We start from the raw sequence: 9,764 nt of genomic DNA, 5'->3' as shown, positions 1-9,764 counted from the left end.
CATGGTTTTTCCAGCTGCTTAGCAAATTTGCCAAGTTTACATTGGAGATGTTTTCAGCCACATGAGACACACATTATTTGCTGGTGGCACTAAACCAATATAAAAATAATCTAATGAGTACGACACCTGGTCGATTCCTTTCTCCCAGGGAAGCAGAGGTCAATTGTGGTGCTTGAACTGCGACTCCTACTGAAATCAGCTAATGTAGCACAGACCAGGCATCAAACTGAAAATGTTCTGGTCTGTGGGGGCTTCATGTGGGAAAGGTATATCGCCTTCACCCACCATGGTTAAATGGAAATGCGCAAGGGAATGTCCTCTGCTTTTGTAAAGTAAAAATGTCTTTAAAATATTCTGTTCCATCCTCGTTATAAAATAAGAACCTGAAACACACAATCTCGGAGATTACATTCTTAAATCTATATTACTACCGCATATATTTTGCCAGCTATGTAAACTTATTGCCAAATCATATTCTGACAGTCACACAGCAGGAAACAAACTAGCCTCAACCGAAACAATGCACTCTAATTAAAACATTGCTGGCACCAATTAAAGACTATTGTTGAATTGGCATAATCGCACAATTCCCAAAACAATTATGGTTTCTCCTTTGTTAAATCAATCAGCTCTAACTGCTCTACAAAATTCTAAAAGCACTGGGGAAAAATTCTTGCCAATTTACTCAAATTAATTAAGATTGTTTAATCACATTTTTAGTTTGCATTTTTAATTAAAATGAAATGGTTACAGTGAACTTTTCATATAATTAACAATTATTGTATTTCTTTTAAAATAACTGCAATGTGTTACTTTCATCTGTACCCCCTTTGCCAAGACTTCAAGATTACACCTGCAAATCCTTCACATACATGCCCCATCGTATAATAAATCATATTCATGTCCTTTCTTAATTTCCACAGTGAACCAATTAATTAATATTTTTTTCCTGTTTTCCTTTCCCCTTCTGCCTGAAAAATAGATTGGCACTGACTTTCTATTTTAGTAGCAGTGAAGTAAATATATATCAAATTCTCAGAGGCATATTTCAGGTCACTAGTATTTCATAAACTCCATGAAGAAAGAAACACATTATTCAGGTTGCATAAGAATTGCACTCCCAACTATAAAAAACTTTTGCTCATCCAATATTAAATGTAGCAAAGATAGAGGAGGACAATAAAAGCATAAGCACAAATTCCAAAGCTCTGCTATTGAAATGACAGCAATATGACTGTCATGCATTTGATAAAATTATATTTCCTTTTTTCAATAATTATGTTTTACCATCCATCGCCCTACGAAAGACGTAAAAAAGTTAAACAAAGACATGAGAGAGACGGGTGCCGAAGAAGAAAAATTTGAAGAAGCTTTGCTACAGACTTGAAATTTGAGGAATTTAAGTGGAAAGAAAGTCCATTGCAAGAGCTCTGAGAGATACAGAGTAAAAAATTTGGTCAGATCAAAAAGACGGGTGAACAAAACTACAAAGGAAGAAGCAAGATTCCGAGTGATACAGAGTACAAAAATCTCGTCAGATTACAAAGACAGGTGAATAAAAATACAAAATCGTTGCAAGACCCTGAGTGACAAAGAACCTGATCAGCTCACAAGATGGTGAGCAAATTACAAAAAAAGCAGTACTTAAGTTGTAGAATATGCGGCCGTCTCAGGGGCTCACCAAGTTGCAGAACTGGTGGCCATGCTGCACTGTAGTTAAAAAAATAGAAGGTTGCCAGTTTGAAAAGAAAAACTGCAGAATTAAAGAGAGAAACTTCTCAGCTCAGAGAGAAACTGTGGAACACAGTTAAAAAAAAGGGAAAAAAGCCTGCAAAGCTTAAAAGGGAACCCTTTTTCAGAGTTTAAAGGTTCTTCTAATTTTGTTTAAAAGGCAAAGTTACAAAAGTTCATAAAATTAAAAATGAAGCGGCCAATCGCCAGAAAGCCTGCCGAAATTGGAAAAGTGCAGACATTCACAAAGAAAAAAAACACCTGGTGAGTTAAAAGAAAAATTACTTTGAAATCGATTTTTCGAGCCCAAAGAAGAAATTGCTGCTGTAATTCTTTGAACAGTTTTTTAAAAAAGGCTCCAAATTGCAAGGATTTTGTCAAACCTGAAAAAGCAAACCTGAAAAAGAATCACTGACAGAAATTTACAGGTTGCAGACAACCCGAGTGAAAAAATGGTTACTGCGCAGATAGCCGTAAAGGGGCAATAACATTTAAAACTGTAACTACAAGATTTTTAAAAATAGCCATGGACAGAAAATCAGAAGAGACCCCAGAGAGAGAGGACAATTCCCAATGAAGTGTCGAGGGCAATCAGAGAATCCAGAGGGAGGGCAACAAAAGACTCAGAACGAGGGGAACAAAAGACCCCAGAGTGAGGGAGACAATATTCAAATAAACTACAAGATGTTTGTCGACTATATCAGTGTAATGAAATGCATGTTTAGTGCAGAAGGCGGAAATAGCTCAGGAGGGCCACAAGGCTTAAAAATAGAGTTTTTTTTTAAACGGTGCTGATATGGTCCTCAAATTGCAACAGCAGATAACAATGCACAGATGGCTGTGAATGAAGTAATGCTATCCGAGGTAGCTCAAAAGAGGCAATGCGTGCAAAAAGATTCTGCAGGAATCACATCAGAGCTGAGCTGAAAGATTCAAAGCGCTAGATTCAAACATTGTATACCCAGAAAAAATATGGTAAACTGAAGTCTTTAATGAATCAGACTGTTTGCGATCTGAACAGTCAAATTTCAGAGACAACACCAAGGTATCAGGAGGAAATAACAACCCTTCTTTCTACTATTGGAAAATCAAAGCAGGAATTTGAAAATTTAAACAGATGTGAAGCTAGACAAAACAACAGGCAGAAAAGGCACACAAAGTTGTGATCCTGAATGACACCATGGAAAAATATAAGGAGCTAAAAATAGCACAGAAGATTACTTCAGAAAAGGCTGTCTTGAAATGAAATAATGCACTGAAACACAGATTGAGTTGACAAGAGGTCAACAAGAAAATGAACAGTTGGAAGAACGGTTAATTGTTCTTCAAGATCAAATGCAAAAGGAATGCAAAACCATTCAGGAACATGTAGAAATGAAGACTGTCTCAAATAGCAGAACAGAAGCACAGCAGAAGAATCTTGAGGAGATTCTACTGAATTACAGTAAAGCTCAGGGTGAAGTAAGCGAGCTTCGCAAAGGAAGGAAAACTTGTTGAAAGACCTTCTCACGCTATCAGAATCCATCAGGGCAAAGTTTATTCCTCTGGAAAATCATAAAGAAAAGCAAAATTAATTTAATGTCACTCTGAACAACCTGATGAACCTGTTGACAGAGCAGACTCTGCAATATTCCATATTCCAGGAGGCAGCCAAAATCTACAAGAAAAAGATTGAAGAGCTAAAGAAGCAATTGATTGAAAACGAGGAGGCATTGAAAGGAAATGCCATAGAGCTTTCCAAGCTGCTAGTGGATAATGAATCCATGAACAGCAGTTAAAAAACTGAAACAAGTTAGACCTGTGCCAGAGACAGACCTGGTCAACTGGGAAAACAAAACAAAGGACAAGGACGAAGTTCTGCTGCATACAAAGAAAGAAAATACAGAAATACATTGGAAAATGTCAATCCGACATTGAAGCGCTTGGAACTAGAAGAAGGCAAAGTTAAGCAGAATGAAAAGATTCATAAGCTTGCAAATTGATTTGAAAATAAAACAGCAGACAAATGTTTGGCTGAAATTGTGAAACAAGTGGAAATGAACATGGCAGACATCACGGAAAAAGAAAATTCAAATTCACTCTACGAACAAATTGAGCGCACATTCCCTTCAGAAAGAATGGGACAAACTCACAGGCCGGAATTTTACCGCCTCGCCTGCCCCACAGAACGGAATTCTCTGTTGGCCTCAGGTGGGATTTTACGAGCCTTGCTCAAGCGGGGTCATAAAATCCCAGTAACAGTAAAATCCCCGTCCGTTAATAAAGAGAAGCACAGCTCAAATGAGTGTAAAATGTGAATCAAATGGAGATAACAAGTACTGGAAGTAGAGTACTATTACCATTCCTCCAAACAGAACCAGATGTTCAAAGCTGTCAAGCCTCAAGACCATCTGAATTTATAAAGTCAGAGACTTGAGATGACAGGGGTTGAGGAGGGATTGTGAGTAAAGATTGTATTGTAATACTCTGTTGGAAGGGAAGGCAGTTTTCTTGGAGTTGTTGTATGTGCCTTATAATGTAAAGGTGCTCGGCTGAGCAAGGGTTATCATGGGACTGGAGAATAACACTGTCCATGTTGAGATGGTAAGAAGTTTAACAACACCAGGTTAAAGTCCAACAGGTTTATTTGGTAGCAAAAGCCACACAAGCTTTCGGAGCTCCAAGCCCCTTCTTCAGGTGAGTGGGACAAACAACGTATCTTAAAGACTTGATTAGCTGTAAGTATTCGTAGCGAGAACTACACTCTAAAACACTGTAGAAAAGGAATGATTATCATTTTGTTCTTGGTCCAGAAGTGGTGTTCCGTCATTTCTTCTGAATAACAATGAGCAAAGCCATGGGAGATTTCCATATTTATATATAACATTATCAATTAAAAAAAAATATGATGGTGTACACTTTCTCCAGCTTTACGTTGATGCTACACATTTTGATTCACTTACATTTCATGCGTATAAAACATATTTGGGAACAAATTCATCTGGTTAGTGGTGCAAAGCAGGTGACAGCTCAATAAAAATTGATTTTGTGCTGTGTATAAAAGGTTTGCCGATTCACTATCCTTTAAAGATGAATTTTAGCCCTATAAAATCAAAGCTTAATCAATGGCAAGTAGCTAATTCAAAACAATGCCATGCTGCCTTTCTAGGGCACTTTTCACATGGAAAAATAGTCTCAAGGTGCTTCTTCGAGGCTGGTATAAAAGGACACCAAACAAAAGAATTAGGAAGGTTGGAAGTTACGGATTGGAGAATCTGAGGCAAGACATTTTACAGAATAGGACCCTGGCATCTAAAAAACCTACGGCTAACAGTCTAGTGAAGGATGGAAGATACACAGCAAGGTAAAGTCAAAAGAATGGAGAATTTGGGATTGGGGAAATTACTGGAAGAGGTCACAAAAATAGGGTGTTGTGAGCTATTAGCTTCTATAAGAAAAAGAATTTTAGATGTGAAACACTGAGGGAGCAGAATCCAATGTAGTTCAACAGGGGGTACAGTGATAAGATTTGGTACAGAATAAGATAACCTATTATAGACAAGCTGAAGCTTTTGGGATAGCATAATTGAGGTGGAATATGTCAAATCATGTAAGAGAGTTTCACCACCAGAAGAGATAGGGCCAGAGGTGGGAAATTTTATGCAGATAGAAGTAGCTAGTCTTCATCATGGAGAATAAATGGGATTAGAAACTTAGTTCAAGAGCAAATCAGGAGTCTTGAGTTTTGAACAATCAGGTTTAGCCTGAGAGAGTGGCTGGGGAGGAGGATGAAGTGACTGAATCTTCTGTTATCAGGACAAATGGAGAACTTGGTTGAAAACTACATGAGAACCTACATCAATAACTTCTTTACAAAGTGCTTTCAAAGCTCAGATTTTCACATTTCTATGATGTATTATTATGTGTTGGTGTTTATACTATGTGTCTTTTTTGCTGTTTTGTTTTTGCTGGTGTCTGGGTCACGTTAATTTTGTGTTAAATTTAATTGGTGTTAAAATAGGGTCACACTGGAAAATAGGTTGGAAAGCATAGCCTTAGGACATTTACTAATTTAAAGACACTGGGGGACAATCTTACTGTCTTGTCAAACTGGTCGATTGGCTTGGCGAGACGTTAGATTGGAGAGAGGTGAAAATCTGGGTTTGCACCCGGTTTCTCACCTCTCTTGCGATTATACTGGCACTGCATTGCTGGTGTAATCAGGGGCATGAGGCTGATTTAAATATTTAAATCCTAATATGAATACTGTTAGTGAGCCTGGGACGTAATCGTCAGTGGAGGTCTTCACTGGTGAGGATCACGTATGCTCCCCACCAATGGAGACCAGACATGATTGCCTTGGCCGGTGGAACTGGAGGCCAATGAGGCCCCCGGGTGGTCGGGAGCAGGGAGGCTATGCCCTCTGGACGGTGCCCCCGAGGCATTGGTACTTTGCCCCCTGGGCTGTGTCAGGGGGCACAGGCTGGCACTGCAGGGTGCCAATGCCCAGGGGGCAACCCCCCCGCTGCCCAACCCTCTGGGGGATCCCGATTGCCTCCCGTTCACTCCAGTGAGGTCGGGCCACTAGTTACCCATTAGTGGGGAGCTACTCTAAACCCCGCTGGAGTGAACCGTAGACTTCACTCCCGGGCCCACTAATGACATTTAAATTATATGCAAATGACCATTTAAATGGTCTTTGTGCCTTCCAGCCAGATTTCTGGCGTGGAACTAACACTGCTGGAAATCTGGCATTGGGAGATGCTTGCGAACCCCGCGAATTAGCCGATGCGAGAATCTCTCGTCCCGCTGTGCTTAAGAATTAGGTAAGAGTTTTAACAACTCCAGGTTAAAGTCCAACAGGTTTATTTGGTAGCAAATACCATTAGCTTTCGGAGCCCTGCTCCTTCGTCAGATGGAGTGGAAATGTGCTCTCAAACAGGGCACAGAGACACAAAAATCAAGTTACAGCATACTGATTAGAATGCGAATCCCCACAACCAGCCAGATCTTAAAGATACAGACAATGTGGGTGGAGGGAGCATTAAGCACAGGTTAAAGAGATGTGTATTGTCTCCAGACAGGACAGCCTGCAAGTCCAGAAGGCAAGCTGTGGGGGTTACTGATAATGTGACATAAATCCAACATCCCGGTTTAGGCCGTCCTCATGGAACTTGGCTATCAGTTTCTGCTCAGCGACTCGATGTTGGATTTATGTCACATTATCAGTAACCCCCACAGCTTGCCTCCTGGGCTTGCAGGCTGTCCTGTCTGGAGACAATACACATCTCTTTAACCTGTGCTTAATGCTCCCTCCACCCACATTGTCTGTATCTTTAAGATCTGGCTGGCTGTAGGGATTTGCATTCTAATCAGTATTCTGTAACTTGATTTTTGTGTCTCTGTGCCCTGTTTTTTGAGAGCACATTTCCACTCCATCTGATGAAGGAGCAGCGCTCCGAAAGCTAATGGTATTTGCTACCAAATAAACCTGTTGGACTTTAACCAGGTGTTGTTAAAACTCTTACTGTGTTCACCCCAGTCCAACGCCGGCATCTCCACATCTAAAGAATTAGTGCAGTGGGATGGGAGTATCAAAGCTGATGTGTTGAATACTGTTTTCTTGAGGGAAGTTCTCAAATTTCTGCAAGACAAAATTAAGTCTGCTGTCACTTACCAGCTGTTCAGGAAATCCAAAGCAGCTAAATACTTCTAGCTTCTCAATTGTCTTCACAGGTGAGGTAGATGTCATCAGAGTCACCTCTTCCCGTTTGGTGTGAGCATCAACCTTTACTAAAAACCTACGTCCTTCGAAAAAATCCATATACACATGTTGCCAAGCCTCTTCAGGCCATTCCCATGGATGTAGTGGTGCTAAGGTGGCAGGTTTCTTATCTTCAGAAGAAGAAGATGCCCTAGCTATCTTCTCAATTTCTGCATCCAATCTAGGCCACCAGAAATAACTTCCTTCTGTTTATTTCATTCGTACATCCCCGCAATGGCCCTCATGTAGCTTCTCTAACACCTGCTTCCTCAATGGTGGCAGAATAATCACTTTGAGCACCCAGAGAAGACACCCTGACTGTACTGACAGCTCCAATCTCCTGCAGTAGTAGGGTTTCAGGTTAGGTGTTAGTTCTGAAGTCTTTCCTTGTAAAACCATATCCATCACTTCTGAGAGCACAGGATCGCTCTGAGTGTGTTTCCTCACTTGCCTAGATGTAACAGGTGCATTGTCTACTTGTTCAAAGTAGAAGATATTTTTCTTTGAGCAGTCTCACCAACTGCTTGGTAGTGGCAATCGTGAAAGTCCATCTGCATTACCATGTAGACTTGACTGTTGGTATTAGATGATGTAAATATGTGTAGACAAAAGCAATATCCATATTTGCATTCTAATTGCTGCTAGTGATGGAATTCCCATGTGTGGTCCAAAAATAGTAGTGAGTGGGTGATGGTCTGTCAACAATGTAAATCTCTCCCACACAGGAACTGATGGAATTTCTTTACTCCAAAAATGATCCCTAGTTCTTCCCGTTCAACCTGGGCATAGTTACTTCCAGCTTTGCTCAAGGTTCAAGAAGCAAAAGCAATGGATCTTTCTTTACCTGATGGCATCATGTGGGAGACCACTGTTCCTACATCATAAGGGGATACATCACAAGCTAACTGTATGGGTAAAGTAGAATCAAAATGCCTGACAGCTTCAGACTTAAGTGACCCGTTCTTTGGCTTGTGTGTAGGCGTTACTGCATTGATCTGACCACTTCCACATCTTGTTCCGGCACAAGAGGTTATATAATGATTTCAGAATTGTTGCCAATTGGGACAAATCTTCCATAATGATTCAACAATCTCGGGAAGGAAAGTAAGTGGTTCATATTCTGAGGTGCAGGCATCTCTGTAATGGCTTTAACTTTAGAAGGAGATTTGTGAAAGCCAGTGGCATCAATCACATGTCCCAAATACTCAACAGAGCATTGGAGGAACTCACACTTGTCGTTATGGACTCTCAGACAATAGTCTTCCAATCTCTGGTGAGTGGCATTCAGGTTTTGAAGGTTTTCCTTTTCATCTCTTCCAGTGACTAGGATGTCATCCAGAAAATACTGTACTCTGCTCAGTCCACTCAGGATCTGATCCATTGCCCTTTGAAACAAAGATGTGATATCAAACGACAATCTTCTGTACCAGGACAAGCCTGTGTGTGTCACGATTGTCAGAAGTTTTTGTTGACTTCTTTTCCACACTAATCAACAAGTAGACCTGGCTCAGGTCAATTTTATTGAAATTTTGGCTTCCTGCAAACAGGTCTTCAATGTGAGGGTATTGTTCAGCACATAAGACTGGATTTATCCTTACAGATCCATCTTTCTCGATTATTGGAACAATAGTCATGGCCCATTCACTCATCACCTATGCTGACAGGTTCCAGAACTCCAGTCTTCACCAGTTGCTCCAAGTGAGCCTCCACCTTCGGCCTAATAACTTATGGTACAGACCTTGCTTTCAAGCATTTTGCCTGGTTTCTGCCTTTTATTTTCAGTTTAATTGTAGTGCCCTTCAAGCTCCCTAATTATTGAAAACAAGAGTATGATTCTTTAAACATTTGTCTCCCCATTGGTCATCATGTTGATTCAGCCCAGCTTAGTCAAATCTTCTCCAGCCATGTATGAATCATCAACACTGAGTGGTTTCCCTTCTTTACGTGCAGAGACAAATCTGCTGTTTCCCAATTGAGTTGCACAGCTACTTCAATGCGGCCCTTCAAAGGAACCACTTCACCTGTATACATCTTCAGCATTATCCTTGATGGCTTTGAGGGAATGTGTTGGAGTATCTCAGTGTAGATAGTCTCTGGCACCTGCGAGACTGCTGCCCCAGTGTCAACTTCCATTCTTACTGACTGTATATCCAGCAGTGAAATGACCCAGTATTTATATGTAGTACTAGTGACGGCTAGTACATTTGGTGATAACTCCCCCTCTGACTGTGAGGCTTTTGCTCTTTTCAACCCTGTTGTTGTTTTGTTGAAATGCTGTCTTGGTTTGTTC

The sequence above is a fragment of the Mustelus asterias genome, chromosome 4 (genome assembly GCF_964213995.1).
Source record: "Mustelus asterias chromosome 4, sMusAst1.hap1.1, whole genome shotgun sequence".
Lineage (NCBI taxonomy): Eukaryota > Metazoa > Chordata > Chondrichthyes > Carcharhiniformes > Triakidae > Mustelus > Mustelus asterias.
The sequence above is the reverse complement of the archived record's forward strand: the minus strand, read 5'-3'. Positions refer to the sequence as shown.